The sequence below is a fragment of the Caenorhabditis elegans genome, chromosome III, assembly GCF_000002985.6.
Source record: "Caenorhabditis elegans chromosome III".
NCBI lineage: Eukaryota > Metazoa > Nematoda > Chromadorea > Rhabditida > Rhabditidae > Caenorhabditis > Caenorhabditis elegans.
Genome location: NC_003281.10, coordinates 12130837 through 12152155, shown reverse-complemented (window position 1 = coordinate 12152155; position 21319 = coordinate 12130837). Strand labels below are relative to the sequence as shown.

Sequence of the window (21319 nt, the reverse complement as noted above, 5' to 3'; positions counted from 1 at the left end):
TTCCATTTTCGACAAATTGCCGATTTGCCGTTTGCGAAAGTTTTTAAAGAGACTTTTAAAAAGACGGATCCACTTAAAACAAATAATGTTGAAATTCTGAAATTTCCAAAAATGTCAAAACCACAATTTTCTGCAATTGTCGTTTTTTCGGCAAATCGGCAAAATGCAATTTTTAATTCCGGGCAATTTGCGATTTGCCCGAAATTTTAATTTTCGGCAATTGCCAATTTGCCGGAAATTTTCAATTCTGGCAATGTGCCGATTTGCCGGAAATTTTAATTTTCGGAAATTGCCAATTGGCTGGAAATTTTCAACTCCGCCAATTTACCGGAAATTTTCAATTCCGGCAATTTGGCGATTCGCCGATATGCCGGAAAATTTTCAATTCCGGCAGTTTGCCAATTTGGCGGAAATTTTCAATTCCGGCGATTTGCCGATTTGCCAATTTTCCGGAAATTTTCAATTCCGGCAATTTGGCGATTCACCGATATGCCGGAAAATTTTCAATTCCGGCAATTTGCCAATTTAGCGGAAATTTTCAATTGCGGCAATTTGCCGATTTGCCAATTTTCCGGAAATTTTCAATTCCGGCAATTTGCCGATTTGTCAACTTGCCCAAATTTTTCATTTTCAGCAATTGCCGATTTGATGGAAATTTTCAATCCTGGCAATTTGCCGATTTGCCCGAAATTTTCATTTCCGGCAATTGCTGATTTGGTGAAAATTTCTCCAACTCTTCCAAGCTTCAACTTTTTTTTGCAGGAACATTGTTCATCTTCCTTTTCATGTTCGTGTCTTATATTGTTCTGTCCAGAGAGAGAGAGAGTGTCAACACGAAACTGTGTGCCCTGTTTGTATGTCACTATCCACCATCCACTCTATGAAAAAGAAGAAGAAGAAGTCAGGAGTCAAATTACTTTTTCTTGTTTCTCATATCTCAATTCAATTGTCAATTGTCCTGTTGAATATGCTATTGTTATTTGACAAGAAAAACGTGGATATGGTCAAAAATTCACGGATGTGTCTGGCTTCCCTCAGAAATTGAAATGGAAGAGTTTTTGCCGAACTAGGCCAGGCCATATCTGGGGGTAGATTTACGGCGCGTTGCGTGTCGCGTCGCGGCTCGATTGTAAAACTAAATGCACTTGTCCGTGTGGAGTACACGACTTTCCCATGTCCGGAGAGCGATTGTCAATGGAGCGCGAAAAAAATTCAATGAGGACGGCACGGTAGCACAGAAACTAGATGGATTGGTTCATGATACTCAGTCTGAAAACTATATTGGCTGCTATCTCGAAAACTAACCCCAAATTTGATTTTGCGATGCATATGAAAAATGATCGCAAAAAAATTCTCGATCTTTTCTATTAAGAAATTTTTTGATTGAAAATTTCCTAACCGGTCAAATTTGGGTTCGTTCGGTAGAGCGCGTTTGCACTCATCTAGCTGTTGTACCAAGGCCAGAACACCATGAGCATACCGCAAGGATTCTTAATTTTGCAAAATTCATGCCGCTGCATACTAGCATAGTAGCACGTAGTACCAGACTGTCCCATTACGGCTTGATCTACAAAAAATGCGGGAATTTTTTGTTGCCCAAAAAATGTGGCGTCAACACGTTATTAACCATGTGAAATCAGTTGTGAACTCTGTGTATCAACTCCCGCATTTTTTGTAGATCTACGCGGATTAAACCGAAAATGAGACACTCTGACACCAAGCCGACTACCGGAGCAACCGCTGGCGGGCCCGCAGGCCCTCTAGTCTATCGTTAACTTAAATCCTAAATAATTTGGTCCCCAAAACTCGAAAACTCTTTCTCAGATATGATGGAAGGAATTAGAGTATGTGTGTGTGTGTGTGTGTGTGTATGGGACAGTGAAAGGAGAGGCAAAGTTTGCCCCCTATTGTTTCCTCAATATACACTGCCTATTTGCAAAAGGGGAGAGAGGGCCGGGGGGTTTTTGAGCACAGAGAGAGAGAGAGAGAGACGCAGTACTGGTGAGCACCGGAGCACGGTACGCGGGGTGCTCAACTGGTTCGCCGGATTTCTCGGACAGTCACGTGGATCCACGAAGGGTTCAGTCAAAGAGCACCTTGAAATTATGGTAATATTCAAATATATTCAGATTTTAAGGAAAAAACAAACCAAAAACCAGTGATTTTGGATAGAACAACTCTCACCACTACACCAACCACTTCCAGTGTTTACCCAATTGATTTACCCTTCTCAACGTTCTCAATATTTACAACAACTCACCTCAAAGACTGTACTTTTCCTCTTCTTCTCGATCCCTTACCTTCCATCCACTCCCCAATTTTCCCTTGACATCCCCCCTGACTATCTTCTTTTATGAGCAACCTTGAGAATTATGATTCATTGTGAGTAGGACCCCCCACGTACTATTATAACCCACTATTTTCTCAGAGAGACAGAGAGGAAGTGTACCTACTTTTTGGAACCAACCTGTCCATTTTAATGAGAAGTCGGTGTGGGTGACCCTGTGTTGTGCAGAAATTAATTTTAGGATCAATTGTTGTTACATATTATATTGAAGTATTAGATTGTAATAATAAAATATTTTGGAATTTTTTTTTGGAAGTCGTCGATGATTTAGATTTTTCGAAAAATGGAGCAAATTCACTAGTCAGTTTTCCCTATTTTTAGACTCGAAATTGAAAAATTACCACAATTTTTTTCACGTTATGTTATGATATTTAGTCGTTTTATCGTTTTATAAAGGGAAATCAAAATTCTATGAATGCGTATTGCGCATCATATTTGACGCGCAAAATATCTCGTAGCGAAAAGAAAACTACAGTAATTCTGTAAATGACTACTGTAGTCGATTTACGGGCTCAATTTTCAAAATAAAAATTAAATAATTTATCCATGAATAGAATATTAAAATTAAGCAAGCAATACAGTGCTTCAGATTTCTCGAAAAAAAAATTCCCGAAATTGCTCAACTTTAACGGCTTATAGTCTTAAATTTTACCAAAAAATGTTATACTGTGAAAATGTAGAGAAACATTTTGTACATATTTTGTCAGTTGGCAATTTTTTGATAAATCCAAAGAGAACCGAGATATAGCCTGGCAAAGTAGAGGAATTGTCGAAATTTTCAGATGTACACATTATAATAATTTGATAACTCTTATAAATAGTTCCCTTGGACTTGTGAAAAAAAAATATTCTGAAAAAAAAAACACTTTCGCCAAATTTCAGAAAGCTTGGACTCGGCAAATTCGTCTAAAATAATTTAAGTTTCCAAACAAAATCCACGTGGTCAGACACGTGTCAGAAGTTCTCATTTCGGCTTGATCTACGTAGATCTACAAAAAATGCGGAAGAAGAGACGCAGAGTTCTCCGCTGATTTTGCATGGTTCAGAACAAATTCCCGCATTTTTTGTAGATCAAACCGTGATGGGACAGCCTGGCACCATGTAAAAGCAGCTGCCGAATTGGCGCCAATTTTAACAAAATACGTGCAAAATATTTCTCTACACTTTGACAGTGAAACCATTTTTGGTGAAACTTAAGACAACCGAGATATAAGCCAAGGGTGGTCGGCAAATCGGCAAATCGCCGGTTTGCCGGAAATTTCAATTCCGGCAATTTGCCGATTTGCCGATTTGCCGTCCACTATAAGCCGCCAAAGTAGAGCAATAGGAAAAATACTGAACTTCAGGTAGTGGTGTTTTTAAACATCTAAGTGGGTAGATCCTCTATCCACTATAACCGTTGTCCATTACAAGTACACACACACACACACACACAAATATCCAGTCAATCTCACCATATCCGGCTTCTTTCCACTCACACTGTCTTATTTATTTTCCTTTGTGTTTTGTTTTGTGTGGCACCCTACCAGCACTATTTGCATTCATATTCTCTATGTGACTCACACAAATACTCTCACAATTAAGACATCTTCCATCACCTTTTACTACTAAATTATATTAAGATAAATCCATGTTTTTTCCCAAAATGCTACTGATTATTGATTTTTGTAGCTCTCTGTGTTTGCTCATTCTGTCAAAAAGGTGTCTGAGAGCTCTAATGCAAGCACTTAAGCATATTGATATAGTGATTGAGTGGTGTTGATCATATATTTTGTGTGCAGGTGCTCACTTTTAATGTCATTTCAATTTCAGAAAATCATGGGAAAAGCTCAGCTGAAACCGGCTTGAGCATAACTTTTTTGCCCTTTTTTTGCCCTTTTTTTGCCCATTTTTTGCAGAGCTTTCTTTTTTTGACTCAAGGACCAAAAAAATTACTCCCAAAAACCCTAAACATTATATGAATCTGTAAAAATTCACTTTTGGAACAGTTTTACGGAAAAAGTAAAAAAAATACTTGTAGATAAGTTTAGAAAATTTTCTAAATTTTTTATGATTTTCTCAATTTTTTGGGCACCGTAAATTTTTTGGAGATACCGGTTTCTTTTGGCAAATTTAACTGGCTTTTGTCGGATTTTTTTTAATTGAAAAACACGAAGTTCTGGCCTTCCTCATTGAATTTTTCGCGCTCCATTGACAATAGCCTGCCTGACAACGCATGGGAAAGTCGTGTACTCCACACGGACAAATACATTTAGTTTAACAATCGAGCCGCGACGCGACACGCAACGCGCTTAAATCTTCCCCAGACATGGCCTGGTCTAGTTCGGAAAACTCTTCCATTTCAATTTATGAGGGAAGCCAGAAATCCGTGAAAAAATCATAGAAAATGCGGAAAAGTTTTGAAATTTTAAAAGAAGTTATATTCGGCCATTTTCTGTCAATTGAAGAATTTTTTTGGACTAAAAAAATCTGAAATTGCTATGTGTAATATTCTCCAAACCATAATTTTTATTATTTTTTAAAATGATTTTTAGAGTATTTTCAGAGAGAAAAAATGTTGGTAGCTATTTGCAATTTTTGGAAAAAATGTGAAAAATCCCTAGATTTTAAGCAAAAAAAAAGGAAAATTTGCAAAAAGCTTCCAGAATATTTGCTTACTTCAGAAAAGCCTGAAAGAAAAATTTTCAAGAATTATGATTTGGAGTAGTTTTACGGGCCTCAAAAGTAGTGGATAGCAATTTCAGACTCCCGCTAAATTTTTTGTAGGGACCTATTTTAAAGGCCCCTAAATAGCACCGGTTTTATTTGGTAGTCTAAAAGTGAGCTGAAATACTTTCCTTGTTACATCAGTTCCCAAAAAAAAAGAAGCAAAACTCTCTTCAGTAAACACTACTGAAAAAGCATCCACAAGAGATGGAGCACAAAGGAAACATTTGACCCATCTCTCTTGCTCTTTTTCTCTCCACTGATCTCCTGAAGCTCTTCCCGCGGGAACGAGACACAAGAGCATTTATTTAGAAGAGAGTGCACAGAGGAGCACTGAAAACTCTTCTTCCTTTCTTTCTGTCTTTTCTGTCTTCATTCTTTCTTTTTTTGAAGGTGTTTTTTTTGTTTCAATGGGGGGAATAGAGAGAAAGAATGAATGCATAAAAATAGCACTTTGTGTACTTTCTTTTTTTCTTTTCTAATTGCCTTGAAATTGGTGCCTTGACCTGGTTTTTAATATCTTGATTTATGTAAGTTATGACTTGATCGGTGTTCGGTTTTTACAGTTTTAATACCGATTTTATTGATTTTTTAACACAGTTTTGATATATTTCTGACCTTTTTTAAATAAAAAAATTCAATGTAAAAAATTAAAACAAAAATGTTTTAAAAGTTGCAGTAGAAGCTACCTAATTTTTTGAAAAAGTCTCAACGAGTTTTGCGCGATTTTTTTCTAAAAATTTGAATTCCCCACCAAAATATCTCTCTCAAAAATAGCGAAATTCTGGCTCTGGGCAATATGGGAGCAAGGTTTTGCGGTCTGAATTTTTAAACATGGCAAAAAAATTTTTTCAACAAATCGGCATATTGCCGGTATCGACGACTTCGGCAAACCGGCCGATTTGCCAATTTTGCTGAACATAAACTTGCCGAACGGCAACAGCGGCAACTTGCCTAAATTGAAAATTCCGGCAAATTGCCGATTCGCCGAAAAAACGGAAATTGCCTAATATTTTCGGCAAATTGTAGCTTTGCACATTTATCGGAAATTTTAAAATTTCAATTTTAATCGGTTAAACCAACTGGTCTGAATTTTTGAAAATGGCAAACGACCTTTTACGGCGAATCGGCAAATTGCCGGAATTGACAATTTCCGGCAAATCGGCAAATTGCCGGAATTGACAATTTCCGGCAGATCGGCAAAGTGCCGATTTGCCGAATTTGCTGGAAAACGGCAATTTTCGGAAATCTTCGGCAAATTGTGGTTTCGCGCATTTTTTGGAATTTTTTCAGAATTTCAATTTTAATCGGCAAATATGAATGAATGCTCCTACATCTATTTTGAAAATATCTAAAGAAAACGGGAATAGAATTTCAAAAAGACACAGTTTTAGGTGCTTCCGTCTTATAAAAAATCCCTCTAAACACTTCCGGCAAATTAATATCCGGAAACCGGCAAATCAGCATTTTGCCGAAAATGAAAATTTCCGGCAAACCGGCAAACCGGCAATTTGCCGGACGGCAATTGCCGCTCACCTTTGCTGTAGAGCCAAAACGTTCAGACCTTAATCCTATATACCTTTACCAAGAAGTTCAAAGTGTACCTAAGTAGATTCCAAGCAGTTCATCTTCAACTTTTTCCTCCCCTGAACATCTCGTTTTTCTTATTCCATTCCCATCCATTCGTCAAGTTTAACGAGACACTAGCTAACTTCCCTCTGTTCAATTCTTTCTTCTCTCTGTGCACTTTCAAAAAGTAGCTGTTTCTAGGTTTTTTTTTAGTTTAACCTCTACGTAATTTTTTTTCCAAGTTGTAATCCGATTTTTGGAAAATATAAAACCCAGATTATTCTCCTATAAGCCTCTTGACACCGGATTTGCGCTTTTTTTAGAAAAAATTAACAGGGTATCCTGGATTCTAATTTTGTGTTTTGAGTAATATTCAATTTTTCATAATTTTAAAATTCAAAGTTTCACCGATTTTTTTGACCAACCAAGTTTTGCAGAAATTAAATATTATATTTTGAAAACAAAATTTGAAAATTTTGCCGCAAATATCAATTTTTTTCACTGTTTTTAAATTTTAAATTTTAATTTTAAAACTTGATTTGTCTTTTTTAGGTTTGAACTCCCGCCAAGAACTTTCCAAAGATATTTGAATTCCCGCCAAAAATTTTCTGTAAAAATTTAAGTTCCCGCCAACATTTCTCTAAAAAATTTGAATACCCGCCAAAAAATTTTCTGAAGAAATTTGAATTCTCGGCAAAAAAATTTCTGTAAAAATTTGAGTTCCCGCCGAAATTTACTGATAAAATTTGAACTCCCACCAAATTTTCTAAAAAAAATCTGAATTTCCGCCGAAAAATTTATCTGTAGAAATTTGAATTTCCGCCAAAAAATTTTCTGAAAAAATTTGAATTCCCACCAAAAAAATTTTGAAGGAATTTGAATTCCCGCCAAAAAAAATTCTGAAGAAATTTGAATTTCTTCCAAGATTTTTTTTGTGAAAAAATTTGAACTCCCGTCAAAATGTTGAGCAAGTCAAACACAATGAACAGTCGTCAAATCGAAACTTTTCGACAGATTTAAAAATGAGATAATTTTTGTCTTTAGATATATGTCAATCTCTCACATACCAACTAATATTACTAGTTGACCTAGACTTTCTCCGTTCTTTTCTCTTTGAATGATGTTTTGTAATATGATACCAATATTCTCGTCTTTACCTCTTCCTCTTTGATATCTCTGTCTATCAAATGAATGCAAAGTACAACACTTTTTCGAAAATTCGAGAGACATTTCCCTGTCACAGATGATATTTCGTATATTTTAAAACTTTTGGTGAACTTATTTTTATGGAAAAGTTTCGCTTTTTGGTTTTTTACTATATTTTTTAAATAAATTTTCGACACCAAAACATTAGAAAAAATAACTTTTTCTATTCCAAAAAATTGCGTACTTTGCAATAATTTTTGTTTGAAAATGTCCTTTTAGGCTCAAAATTGACTTTTTTTTTGTTTTTTAAAAATGACAGAAAAAGACCCATAATGGCCAAAAATGCCTCAACTCAATCCTAAGCCTAAGCCAAAGCCTAAGCCTAAGCCTAAGCCTAAGCCTAAGCCTAAGCCTAAGCCTAAGCCTAAGCCTAAGCCTAAGCCTAAGCCTAAGCCCAAGCCTAATGAAACCAGTTAAATTTTCCAGGAAAGCCGTTTTTTATTCTACCAAAATTGAAAAAAAGAATCATAAAAAGTTAGAATTTTTTTCAAATTTTTTTACAGTTGTTGCGGTCTATATTATGTAAATTAAAGCAAGATTTTTTTTAAAAATAAAATTCAAAGAATAATAATTTATAATAACCTGTACATTATTGCAACTCAAGTTGAACCGAGGACCAAAACAAACAAGGCATTCTCTTTCTTTATTTCCAACTAGAAAAATAAGATTACTGTCAAGGAAGGCAAAAGTCGTGAGTCAACAAAGCAATGACAGCAATGAGAAGAATAGAGTGAGTGGAAGTGGAAGAGAAAGAAAGACGAAAGTGCATTTAACTATATTTTCAAAACTTATTGCTCGTTTTTTTTTTGATTTTTTGGTACCAGATTTTTCATTACAAAAAAGTTCTGACTCTAAAATTTGTTACCTTGAAATTTGAACAAAATTGGAAAAAAAAGCCCGTCTCTAATATTACTCAAAATTTTTGTGATAGTCCAAAAATACAAGAATGTTGAAAGTTGTCTAGTTAATTATATATATATATATATATATATAAGTTTGGACCACTAATTTATTTTTATTGGAATTTTGAAAGATTGCACACACATTTTTTCATTAATATTTTGAAAATTAAAAAGATTTTTAAAATTTTTTAAAAATTATTTACAGTCGAAAGAAACGGCAATTTTTGTTTGTTTTTGCCACTTTTATAATTTTGAAAAATTTCTGAATGAGCCAAAATGTCGACTGAGAACTTGCCAACTTTGAAAATTAAAGTTAAAGAGTTGGGGATTTTTGCAATAAAATATCAAAAATAGTCTTAAATTCAGAAAAAAAAAGTGATTTTTCAGATTTGATCAAATTTCCTTAAATTAGAAGCTGCGACCAATCAGCGATTTGATCCTCCCACTTTTAAACCAATCAGCATCTTCGTCAATTTCACCTGATTGGTTCAAAAGTGGGTGGAGCAAATTGCTGATTGGTCGGGAGTTAAGCCACAGTTGGATTTTTCATTTGTTCCCATTTTTTTAATTTCAAACTATTTTGGTTTTTTAAAATTGAACCCCTCATTTCTGCTACTCTGTAAAAAGCTCTAACTTAAAAAAAAACAAAAACAAACCCCCCTGTTCACGTTTCTCTACACAACAGAACTGTGTAGGTTTTTGGTTCAAGGCCACTCATTCGTCTCCATCTGACTGACTGTCTCTTCTTGTCTTCTACACATCTTCTACTACTATTCCATCCCTAGTTTTTCATGTGTCCCCTTGGTGAATCTAGGTCATTCAGGACATTCCTACACCTTCTCCTCATCCTCCACACTCCTCATAATCTTTTGTGTAATACAAGAAAATGTGACTTTTTTGGGACATTCGGTCGGGGGTGGGGAGAGCCCATAAAACTGGATTATTTTGCAGCTCGGAACTATGCGGTTTTTCTTTTTTTTTTCAAAAAGTATCTGTCTGAGTTTTATAAATATTTGAGATTTACTAGTCCTATTTTCCGCTTTGAAATGTTTTTTTAAAGAAATTCGAATTACAGTGGACTAAAAAGTTTGAATTCCCGCCAAAAATTTTCAGAAGAAATTTAAAATACAGCCAAGTTTTTCTGATGAAATTTGAATTCCCGCCAAAATGTTTTGAAGAAATTTTGATTCTCGCCAATTTTTTTTCCGAAGAAATTTGATTTTCTGGCAATGTTTTATGAAGAAATTTAAATTCCCACCAATTTTTTTGAAGAATTTGAATTTCCGCAAATATTTTTCTGAAGAAGCTTGAATTCCCGCCAATTTTTTTCTGTAGAAATTTGAATTACCGCCAAAAATTTTAAGACAAAATTTGAATTTTCGCCAAAAATTTTAAGAAAAAATTTGAATCCCCGCCAACACTTTTCTGAAGAAATTTGAATTTTCGCCAAAATGTATCTGTAAAAAATTGAATTCCCGTCAAAAAATGTTCCAAAAAATTGATATCCAGCCAATATTTTTCTATAGAAATGAGAATTTCCGCCAAAATTTTTTTCTGAAGAAATTGGAGTTACCGGCAAAATTTTTCTAAAAAATTTGAATTCCCGCCAAAATTATTCCAATGAAATTTGAATACCCGCCAAAAAATTTTGAAAGTTTCCAAAACCATTCAATTAGTTGCCCACTACTAATATTTAACGTAGGCGTTCCGTGAGCCAAAAAGTTTGAAAATGAGAACCATATGGTCTGACCTTTGGAGTAAAACTCACTTCCCCAGTTCTCAGCCGGCTGGCAATTGTGAAAGTGACAAAAATACGAAAAAAAATTATTCAAATCTTCTCATCTTTTTGTGTGCAATGCAACTTTACTGATACTGTGACCGGTTTTTATTCGAACTTTTTGTTAAATTTTCCATTTTCCGGACTGTTTTCTAGTTTTAAAATTCCTTAATTTGGAAAAATTTCGTTTAAAAATGAAATTGAATTTTTATTTCTAATTTTCCAGTCAATTTTCCCATTTTTTGAGAATTTTTTTCGTGATAATTTTTTTAAAAAATATAATTTGCCCAGACTAATACTAAATTTTTTTACAGAAAACTCATTGCTCAACAAATCAATCAATATTAAATGGATTTTTTTTCCTAAATTTTCCAACTTTTTCCCTCCAAAAGACGATTAGAAATTCAATGTGAAATGGCACACATTTCGTATTGAAACCGATTAAATAATGATAAATGGGAGAAAAAGAAGAAAGAGAAAAATCCTCATATTTTTGCTGTTGTTCCTCATCTCTGAACATCTGGATGAAAGGGAATATGGGATCCCAGGCAGGAATCCCAGTTCATTTTGATAAATCAAATGAGAGAAGATCACTTTTCTCCACTAAAATTTTTTTTCAAATCGTTTAGGAATTTCAACAATTTTTTTTTGATTCAAAAGTGGAGTTGTGCCAGTTTGCAAAATTTTGAAAGCCTAAAAATTTAGTTATGGTGTCAAAAAAAATGTTCGGAAAATTTTTATTGCCAGTTCAAAAGTGGCAATTATTGAGTTTTTTTTACTGTTCTGAAAAAATTTAACACTGTGAATCCCTTGTTCCCAACCCAAGCCTAGACCGTAGCCTGAGCCTAAGCCTAAGCCTAAGCCTAAGCATAAGCATAAAACGCTGTAAACCCAAGCCTAAGTTTAAGGCCAAGCCTAAGTCTAAGTCTAAGTCAAAGCCTAAACCCTAGCATAAGTTTCAGCCTGAGCCTAAGCCTAAGCCTAAGCCTGATACTCCACCTTCCAAAGAACAAGCTCCAAAGGCATATTTTAGCAAATAACACTGTTGTGTTTCTAGTGGGGAGTCAATGAGTGCCCCTGGTTCAACAGAAAATCTACAGTAGGACGAAAGATCAAGTACCTTGTTGTGGCGGAGAGCGTGGGTGGCAGGGGACATATAGTTATATAGTTATCAATTTTTCAAAATTATTATATTTTCATGATCATCGATTCACATATTTTTGAGCGAATTTTTTCTAAATTGCCAAAAAATTAGTGCTATAGTTTTCTGAAAAAAAAATGACTAAAATATAACAAAAAATTGGGTATTTTTGTTGGTTTCGCGTAGGGCTTCCATGTAGGCGTTAAACCGCCTGCCTGCCTGACCTACTTTAAGGCAGCCTTCGCCTGCCTTTCGCCTCAATACGCAAATTGATGGAAATGAGAAAATTCGAAATTTGAAAGTTCAAACATAGACAAAAAAGCTGGCAGGCAGGCATCAAGCAGGCGTCAGGCCCTAAAACCGCGCCTACCATGAAAGTCCTATAAAAATCAATAAAAAACACGTGTAAATTTACCAAAAATGGCAGCCACTTTTTGACTGTGAACAAAAAATTGAACTTTTTTTTCTGAAAATTTTTGAAATTTTTAATTATGATATTTGGATATTTTGGCACCAGAGGCCTACTCCAGCTCTAAATAATGAGCTTAACATCCTTCCCTCTTGAAAAGAGTTCTCAACAATACCAAATGACCTATTGAGAGAGTGTGTGGTGTCTTTCTTGACATAGTGTACCCTTACCTGTTTTATATTTCTGAGAAAGAGACCGCCCGTCTTCTTTATCTTTTGTAGGTCCCTGAGTGCCTCTAAGGGAGTGTCATTCTTGTTGGTTGGTCCTCACATCCATCCCCAATTTTTCTCTTCTTCTCTCTCTCCTCATTCCTACCATACAATCCGATAGATACCATTGGAGACTGCTGGGGGGATGAAGAGACGCAGCACTAACTACTGAGAGACTGACCCTGAACTCTTTTCCTCTTTGCTGTCCCCCTATGTCCTCTCTCTCCTTATTATCTACCTTTTCGATTGCTACTACTATCCCTTTACCTGTTACAAGTACTGTGTAGGGTCCTATGTAAATCTTTGAAGTTTTAATGAGAACTCTAGTAGTATGGAAAAAGGGATTTTTTTGAAATTTTTTTTATTATAATTTAAATTTATAGACTAACTGAAAACTTTTTCCCATTTTGGAAACTTTGAAGAGGTTTGCCAAAATAATTTTTTTCTTAATTTTTGATGCCGTCCAAAATTTTTCTTTCCGATTTTTGCATAATTTTCAGAATTCCGGTGTCTAAATTTTATATTTTAAATTTTATATTCAGACTTTTGAAGCCCATTTAAAGCTTTAAAAATTTCAAAAGGAAAATTTGCCATTTTGCCCAAAATTGACCGAAAAATTTTGAAAAATCTAGAAAAATCTTTTTACAAATTTAAACTTTTGAAGCCTCTTTTGTTAAAGTTGGTGCCTAAAAATGTTAAAATTGAATAAAACAATTTTTTTTATTTCTAAAAAAAATTTGTCACTTTGCCAAATTTGAAAAATCTAGAAAATTCTAAAGTGTTTAGTCCTAAAATAAATTTTAAAGTTTATTTTAAGTCTAAAAAGGCCAGAATTAAAGAGAACATTTAATTGAAAATCACAAATTTTGCCAAAAACTTTGCTTGAAAATTTTGAAAAATCTAGAAAGTTCAAAACTTTTTCCAATTAAAAAATTTAAATTCAATTTTTAAAGCCTATTGTAAACATGAATTGTTTTCCAGAAAAATTGGCATTTTGCCAAAAAATTTGCCAAAATAATTTGAAAAATCTAGAAAATTCTGCAGTTTTAAATTGTAAAAATTTAACTTTTAAGCCCCTTTTTAAGCGAAAAAATTCATCCCAAAATTTGGCATTTTGCCAAATTTTTGCCAAAATAATTTGAAAAATCTAGAAAATCTCAATTTTATAGTCCGTTTGGCATTTTGCCAAAAATTTGAAAACTCTGTAAAATTATAGAACATATTTTTTGTGCAAAAAACCCTTTCCCTGCTCCTCCTCACAAAATTACCAATATCATTAGTAAATAAATTTCTGAAACTATCGAAATGTTGCATATTTCTCTGGTTGCTCCTGCTGCTCCCCCTTCCACAATAGATTGCTCTTTCTCAACTTTCAAAACTTCAACTCATTTTCTGATAAGCAAGTCAGAAAGTGAAGAAGAAGTGGTGCTCCTTCAGTACTCTCACATGATAATTGTCAGGTTTACAAATGTATCATTTAGTGTGTGAGAGTGCGTGTACGATTGACTGGAAATTCATTTTTTGATAAAATGTTCAATTTATAAAAAATTTCCAACAAAAAGACCCAAATTTTAAAATTTTTATTTTAATTTTAAAAAGTAGAAACTACCATTGTCGTATTTTTGAGTTCTTACAATATTTGAATATTAATATTTGAAATATAAGTAGACCATAAAATTCCAAAAAAGTGGCAGAAACTAGGTAATTGCCGATTTTTTTTGAATGGAAGAAAAAATTTTCAAAAATTTTTCTTAAACTTTTCCTATGCTGTTTGATCATTTTGGCGTCTTAAATCTAGTTTTTACAATTCCCAGTAATTTTTTGAAATTTTTCAAAAATACATTTCTAAGTTTTTTGTTAGAAATCCTTCGGACAAATAAAAATAAAAATATTCAATTTCACAAAAAATTGTTTATACGGCAAATTCTCAGTTTTTGTCACATTGAGATTAAATTATAATTCTGTTCCCAAAATGTTATCTGAAAACTTTCAATAATCTAAAAATTTGCGTTAAAATATCAAAAATTGTCTCAAATTTAGAAAAAAGCAGTTAACAAAATGAGAACTCCCCGACCAATCAGCATCTTCGGACCCCGCCCACGCCATCTGATTGGTTCAAAAGTGTGCGGAGCAAGCCGCTGATTGGTTGCGGTTTGTTTTTTTGAGTTTGAGACTATTTTGGAGATTTTAAGGCAAATTTTCCAATTTTAAATTTTGAATTATTGTAAAAGGCAATATTTTTGATTCAAAATTATCCGGAAAAAAGAACCAAAAAATTTATTTATTGTAGGGAACGTCCTTGACAATGTTTCAACCTTGCCCAACCATTAGGCTCTAGGTGTCTTTTCTTCTTCTTTACCCACCAATACAACCATATCTTTCAAGAATCTTTTTCACCTCTTTTCTTTGCATTTTCAATGCATTAATTCTTCCGTTCTTTTTCTCATTCTCTCTCTCTCTCTCTCTCTCTTTCCATCCTAAATTCTCTCTTTATTCCAATAAGATTTATGTGTCAAAAGGTGTCCTGACCCCGAACAGTTGCCCTTTGTATCAAAAATTGCTCCAGGAGGGATGTCTCGATTTGTCTGCGTCTCTCTAGATTTTGTACATCTCTTGTGTCTTATCCATCATTCGTGGTTTTTATAATTTTATCAAAAAGTTCTTTTTGTGTTTGTTGAGAGAAAAATTGAAAGATAGCAATTAGTGAGAGTGAGTGACTTTGGCGTGACTTCTTGAGAACTTTTTTTTTTGATTGTTGCGATTTTTAATTTTTTTTGGAAAATTTTTAAAGGTACTAATGGTAAAATATAATTTGACAAAAATGCAACTAAAATTATTTTGGAAGTTTCCCAACAAAAAAAACGTTTTTTAATGTTTGAAATTTTTTTCTAAAATTATAGCAATTTTCCAACAGTTTGACAAGCTGCCGAATTTTTAATTGAAAGTTTCAATGTTTATTTTCAAAAGGTAGTTTTTATACGTACCTGTTCCAAGATTTTTTTTCCAAATTGAAAAAACAACTCTGTAAATTTTATAAAAAGATCTCCACATTTTCTGTTCTCAATTTTTATGCAGAAAATATGTATTATTCGTTAAAAATGCATCTTTCGAATACTCTAGAAAATCTGAAAATCAACTTACTAAACATTTGCCAATTTGCCAAAATTTTCCAACTTTCCGAAATTAGGCAATTTACCAAAAATTTGGAATATTGCCAAAATTTGGACTTTCATGAGAAAAGTGTCAATTTTCCAAAATTTTGGAAATTTACCAAACGATTCCCAATTATCCATAAAAAGGCTCCAAATTTTTAAAAACATACCAAAAATTTACCAATTTTCCAAAAATTTCCAACTTTCCAAAATTTTGTAAAACTGCCAAAAGATTTGCTAATTTTCCAAAATTTTATTTTAAATAAACTTTCTTTTATGTATTTAATTTTATAGATCCAGTTAATCTCTTATACCCAACTCAAAGCAAAAAAAAATATTTAAAATTTTAACGTTTTCAAACTACTCCCGAAAATCTGTACATCTCATTAAAAATTCCGTAAAAAGCCAAAAAAAAAATCCAGAATCCTAAAAAATATTAATATTCGATATGGAAAAACTAGGAAACGTGGGGCTCACACAGCTCATTTTTCAAAAAATTCGACTTTCAAATTTTTCACTCCTCGATGAATCTATGAATCGAAATAGAGAATACATGTTTAATAAGCACCTCCTCTCCCCCTTCAATTTTTTTTCTGGGCCTTGAATTTTTCATTTTTCCCTTTTTTATTTCTTACTAATTTTCACATATTTTCAGATTCAATTCTTCTCACGTTTCATCATCGCTTCTCTTTGGATTATTCCCATCACACATTAATTATTATTTTTGGAGAGTATTCAATATTTAGGTTTCTACATTTTACTACTACAACAGAAAGGTTTTTTCGAAGTTCCGAAAATTCTTGATTTTTAATTCATTTTCAATTCATTTTCCATCTTCAATTTTCTTATCATTTTTTTTTCTTCAAAAGTCTTATCACTAACTATCTGATTTCGTGTCATTTGTTTTAAACTACAATCACTATTTTCTCTGCGTCTCTTGAATTTAGCTACCTAACAAAAATAGATCAAAGAAAACTTTTTGGTTGGAATAGAAATATATAGCCTATGGAAAAATTGTTCGAGATTTCAAATTTTTAGGAAATCAGAGCAGAAGCTACTAAGAATAATCACAGAAAATACTTTGAAAATTTTTTCCAAGTTTTTTGATTGATTTCTTTCGTTTTTTGCACTGAAAATATTTTAAAATTATTTCAAAATGGATAACTACTGTATTAAATTTTTTCAAAAAATTTTTCTGGGGGAATCAATCAGTTTTGAATTAACTTTGGAGATCTACATTTTGATTATGATTTTTTTTAGAAAGTTGTACGGCTGCGAGCCAGTGCTGTGCTCACAATTTTTAAAAACTTCACAGAATTTTATTTAAGTTTTCGTAAACTGGCAAATTTTCCAAACTGTTTTTTTTTCAAAAAAATATTATTATAGTTTGAAGTGCCCGAATATCACAATTAAACAATCCAAAATTTTTTTAGCTGGAAGATTTTTAGTCGAAATTAATTAGGCTTAGGTTCAGGCTTAGGCTTAGGCTTAGGCTTAGACTTTGGTTTAATCTTAGGCTTAGGCTTAGGCTTAGGCTTAAGCTTAGGCTTAGTTTTTGTTTTAGGCTTAGACCATGATATTTGGGTATTTCAGTACTATAGAACCTAAATTTGCCAATTTTCAAAAAATATTTCCTACAGTTCTCAAAACTTTTTTCTGCTCACAAAACACTTTCCCAATGCCAATTACCAATTAATGGTCTATTCTTCTACAATCTCCATTTTTCAAACTTTTCCAATTTCTTCCAAAACTTTTATCTGATTTTCATTCGACTTTTCCCCCTTCCTATGTGTGTGTCCTTCACATCAAAGTGCCCTTCTGTATCTCCATTCAGTAGGGTCAAGAGGCCACCCCAATCTTCTTTGAAGAAGAAGGATGTTCACTTGTATGTTATTATTACTCTTCTTATTATATTATTAGGTTTTGATTGTTGTTGTTGCTCTACAAGTCGGGTGGGGACTGTGGCAGATGGGTGGATGGTAATCCTATAAAGAGCAATTTGTGTAGAGCAAAGTGAGCAACTAGGTTTATTTCTTGGATTTTGGGATTTTGGAATTGAATTTTTAGATTTATAGTCCCCCCTTTTTTGGCAATTTGCCATATTTTCTAAAAAAAAACATTAATAGGTTTTGACTGTTTTTTTCTACTTTTTTTAGTCCGTTAAAATGAGGGAATCTGTTTAAAATACATTTATAATAGTCTAACTTGAATTTTTATTACAAAAAATTCACTCGAATAAATTTATAAGTTTTCAAAAATTTCAGTCAAAATTTTATCAAATTGCCAAATTTTTGAAAAAAAAGTGGGCAGTTTTTGAACTGATTTTTTCTACTTTTTACCTAATTAAGAAAAATATATTTTGAATAAAATACAATATTAATAATCCAAAATACCCGAATAAATCATGTCCTTCACAAAATTTTAGATTTTCTAAAATTTTCAGTCAAAATTTCGGTAAAATTCTCTTTAAAAATTGGTTGTTTTTTGAGGAATTTAGGGTATTTCTGCAGGTTACGTTAATTCTTTAAAACGTCTAAATATCGTAAATTACCATAAATTCAAAGTTTATTTTTGTTTTTTTCAAATATTTTTTTCAATTTTCACTATCAACTTCTTGCACCCAAATCATCTTTAATTGATCTTCAACCTGTCAAACGCCAAGTTTTAGAAGAAAAAACTTGAAAACTACTTCAATATGTACTGAAGTCCAACACACGTAGTAGTAGGTCAAGAGTGTGGACTGTTTAAGCTGTGTAAACGAATTTTTATGGAAACAAGGAGGAAGTTGTAGAGGAACTTTTGGTGTTTTTCTAGCAATAATATTGAAATGAACTTTGACAGTTTATATCTCAGTTTGCCGATTTGCCGGAAATATGGTTTTCGGAAAAAACTTGATTTTCGGAAAATTGCCGATTTACCGATTTGCCGGATATCAGCTTGCCGGAAGTTTTTAGAGGGATTTTTATAAGACGGAAACACTTAAAACTGTGCCTTTTTGAAATTTAGATATTTTCATATGATAGAATTTGCTAGCTTTTCAAAATAGATGGAGGAACATTCTTAGAATGCGCACAATTTTGCCGATTAAAATTGAAATTCTGAAATTTCCAAAAAAATGTGCAAAACCACAATTTGCCAAAAATTTTCGGCAAATCGCCAATTTGCCGATTTGCCGGAAATTTTAAATTCCGGCATTGTGACAATTTGCCGATTTGCCGGAAATTTTAATTCCGGAAACTTGCCAATTTGCCGGAAAAAATCGTTTGCCGCCCATCCCTGAAATAAACTAACTTACAGGCTTAATAAATATTCAGTTTCACGTTCTGGATTTTGAATTGGCATTTTCGAGGTCAGATAGTTATGATAATCAAATACCAATTTGAACCCATTAAATTACAAAATCTCATCACTCATTCAAATTCCAATAATCATGCATTAACTCTCATGGTCTCCTCTTATTCCATTCTCCTTCTCGAAATCGTTTCTCATCAATCATCACTGAACTAAATACTACAAAATTCTCCTTCTTTTTCCATTTGTTTTCTCCTCGAAAACTGTCCTTCCACTCAGCAGCACAGTGCCCCATGGGGTGGACAGTGCGCAAATATCGAACAATCGATTCTTGTTTCGAAATTGGGGGGAGCGTGCCCCCCCCTCTGACTTTTGTGTGCTCTTTTATTGCTCCGAGCACCTTGTCAGTTTCTGAATACTTTTTGATGAGAAACTTCATCTTCTTCATTGTCTCGTTTTCCCTCTTGTCGATTTGTCACCACGGATCACAATTTGAGAGCATCTTCATTTTCGGGCTCATCATAATCCATCATCAAATGATGTTTTGTACATACTCCACAAAATCTTATTGGGACCCCTGATGAGAGTCCCCGCCTTTTCTACATTTTCCGGCCATTTATGTCAGGTCGGCTCACAAAAACGACTCGTCATTCCCATTCCCAAAGAGTGAAACAATGAAGCTTCTCTTTAACCTCCCCAAGCACTATTCGAGAGGAAGGAATGCAAACACACACACACAAACACCTCACTCAATTTTCAACTCTTTCTCATCTTCTTTCAATCTATCTTCACATTCTTTCACCTTTTACAGGTCATTGTTTCTTTTTTTTTTTGATTTTCTCGATCTAAGAGTCAATGGAGTCCAAAGTCGGTTTTTCTGGACAAAAAATTGAATTTTTGAAATATCTACCGCTTTTTCTCTTACTACAAAATTCCATTTTGGCATTTTTTGTCTGTCGCTGAATTGTTTTCCTTTCAGAAAGTCTTTGTTCTGAAATTTCTAGGAAGCTGCCTAAGCCTAAGCTTAGGCTTGTTTAAACCAGCCTAGGTTAACCTAAACAAGCCTAAGCCAGCTTAAGCCAGTCTAAGCCAGAGCCTAAGCCTAAGCCTAAGCTTAGGCTTGTTTAAACCAGCCTAGGTTAACCTAAACAAGCCTAAGCCAGCCTAAGCCAGTCTAAGCCAGAGCCTAAGTTTAAGCCTAAGACTGAGCCTGAGCCTTAGCCAAAGCCTAAAGTTCCCCCTAAGCCTAAGCCTAAGCCTAAATCTGAGCCTGAGCCTAGCTTTAAGTCTAAGCCTAAGCCTAAGCCAAATCTTAAGCCTAAGCCAAAAACAAAGCCTAAGCCTAAGCAAAAACCTTAGTCTAAGCCTAAGCCTTAGCCTAAGCCTTAGCCTAAGCCTAAGCCTAAACCTAAGCTTGAGCCTAAGCCTAAAGCTAAGCCTAAATTTAAACCTGAGCCTGAGCCTAAGCCTAAGCCTAATCCAAAGGCTAATCCTCAGTCTAAGCCTATGCATAAGCCTAAGCCTAAGCCTAGTCCTAAGCCTAAGCCTAAGACTAAAACTAAGCCTAAGCAAAATCCTCAGCCTAAAGCTATGCCTAAGCCTGAGCCGAATTCGAAGCCTAAGCCTAAGACTAAGCCTAAGCCTAATCCCATGTAGTTTTGCAGTAAAAACTTCAGACCTCAATGGTCATTTTACCTATCAATACCGTACCGAAAAAACTGTGGGTTTTTCTTGTGGCCTGGGGTTGTCAAGGAGTGGCCCATAAAACACTCGTCGATAAAACCGCTCCCCTGCTTCCTTCATGTCTTCGTTTTTATTTTACCTTTCAACCTTCCACAAAGAGCAGATTATTCCTGATCATTAATATTGTGTGATATTTTATCACCACTATCACACTTCCAAAATGAGGAGGACGCGGGCGCGCTTTGCATCGATCCATTGTATACAAATAGAAATAAATATAGGAAGGAAGGAAAAAGATTTGAACTGATCAGGGGAAGTATCAAATGTTTTACAGACCAGACTCTGTGGAATAAATTGAGACTTGATGAAAATGAACGAAAAAATCTGTTTAGGATATAGACAGGGGTGTGCGGCAAATTCGGCAAATTCAGCAAATTCGCCGCACACCCCTGGTACAGTATACCATGTTAAATGTAATCAATTACTTACCACCTTACCGTAGTATAACTGATGATATTTCTGAAGCCCTAACAATTCAAAATAAACGGCTCACTGAAAAAGCAAACCTTGACACTTCCCAGTCTCTCTATCGTTTTACTAAACTAACTGAAGGGGATAAGAATGCAAAAAATAGGCAACAAAAAGAGGTGTCTCTCCCACCTCTTACTATGTGTTGCTGCTGCTGCTCCACCCTTTTTGCTCAAGTCAATGTGTTGTATGAAATATGATTACATTTCAATCTTATTACCTTTTTTGCCCCTTTTTCTCTCCACACAACTCATGTGTACCTATTCACACCCCCCCCCTCTCAAACACGTTTTTCATCTCTTCTTCCAACAACACTTAGGGTTTCTGGAAAAACATTTT

General features: G+C 34.0%; 1 long non-coding RNA gene and 6 other non-coding genes across 7 annotated transcripts; 3 read left to right on the top strand and 4 right to left on the bottom strand.

Annotated features, from left to right (window-relative positions):
* Positions 1–1037: 1037 nt before the first annotated feature.
* On the top strand, positions 1038–2594 carry linc-87. The gene is made up of 3 exons (NR_101863.1): positions 1038–1088; positions 2160–2382; positions 2429–2594. It is a non-coding gene; the product is annotated as a long non-coding RNA linc-87 (long non-coding RNA).
* Positions 2595–8140: 5546 nt separating this feature from the next.
* On the bottom strand, positions 8141–8228 carry Y75B8A.58. The gene has a single exon (NR_052790.1). It is a non-coding gene; the product is annotated as an Unclassified non-coding RNA Y75B8A.58 (non-coding RNA).
* Positions 8141–8228, top strand: Y75B8A.56. The gene has a single exon (NR_052791.1). It is a non-coding gene; the product is annotated as an Unclassified non-coding RNA Y75B8A.56 (non-coding RNA).
* Positions 8229–10905: 2677 nt separating this feature from the next.
* Positions 10906–10980, bottom strand: Y75B8A.46. Its single transcript, NR_052788.1, has one exon. It is a non-coding gene; the product is annotated as an Unclassified non-coding RNA Y75B8A.46 (non-coding RNA).
* On the top strand, positions 10906–10980 carry Y75B8A.59. The gene has a single exon (NR_052789.1). It is a non-coding gene; the product is annotated as an Unclassified non-coding RNA Y75B8A.59 (non-coding RNA).
* Positions 10981–19853: 8873 nt separating this feature from the next.
* Positions 19854–19991, bottom strand: Y75B8A.57. The gene has a single exon (NR_052787.1). It is a non-coding gene; the product is annotated as an Unclassified non-coding RNA Y75B8A.57 (non-coding RNA).
* A 49-nt stretch (positions 19992–20040) lies between these two features.
* Positions 20041–20183, bottom strand: Y75B8A.50. The gene has a single exon (NR_052786.1). It is a non-coding gene; the product is annotated as an Unclassified non-coding RNA Y75B8A.50 (non-coding RNA).
* Positions 20184–21319: the final 1136 nt, after the last annotated feature.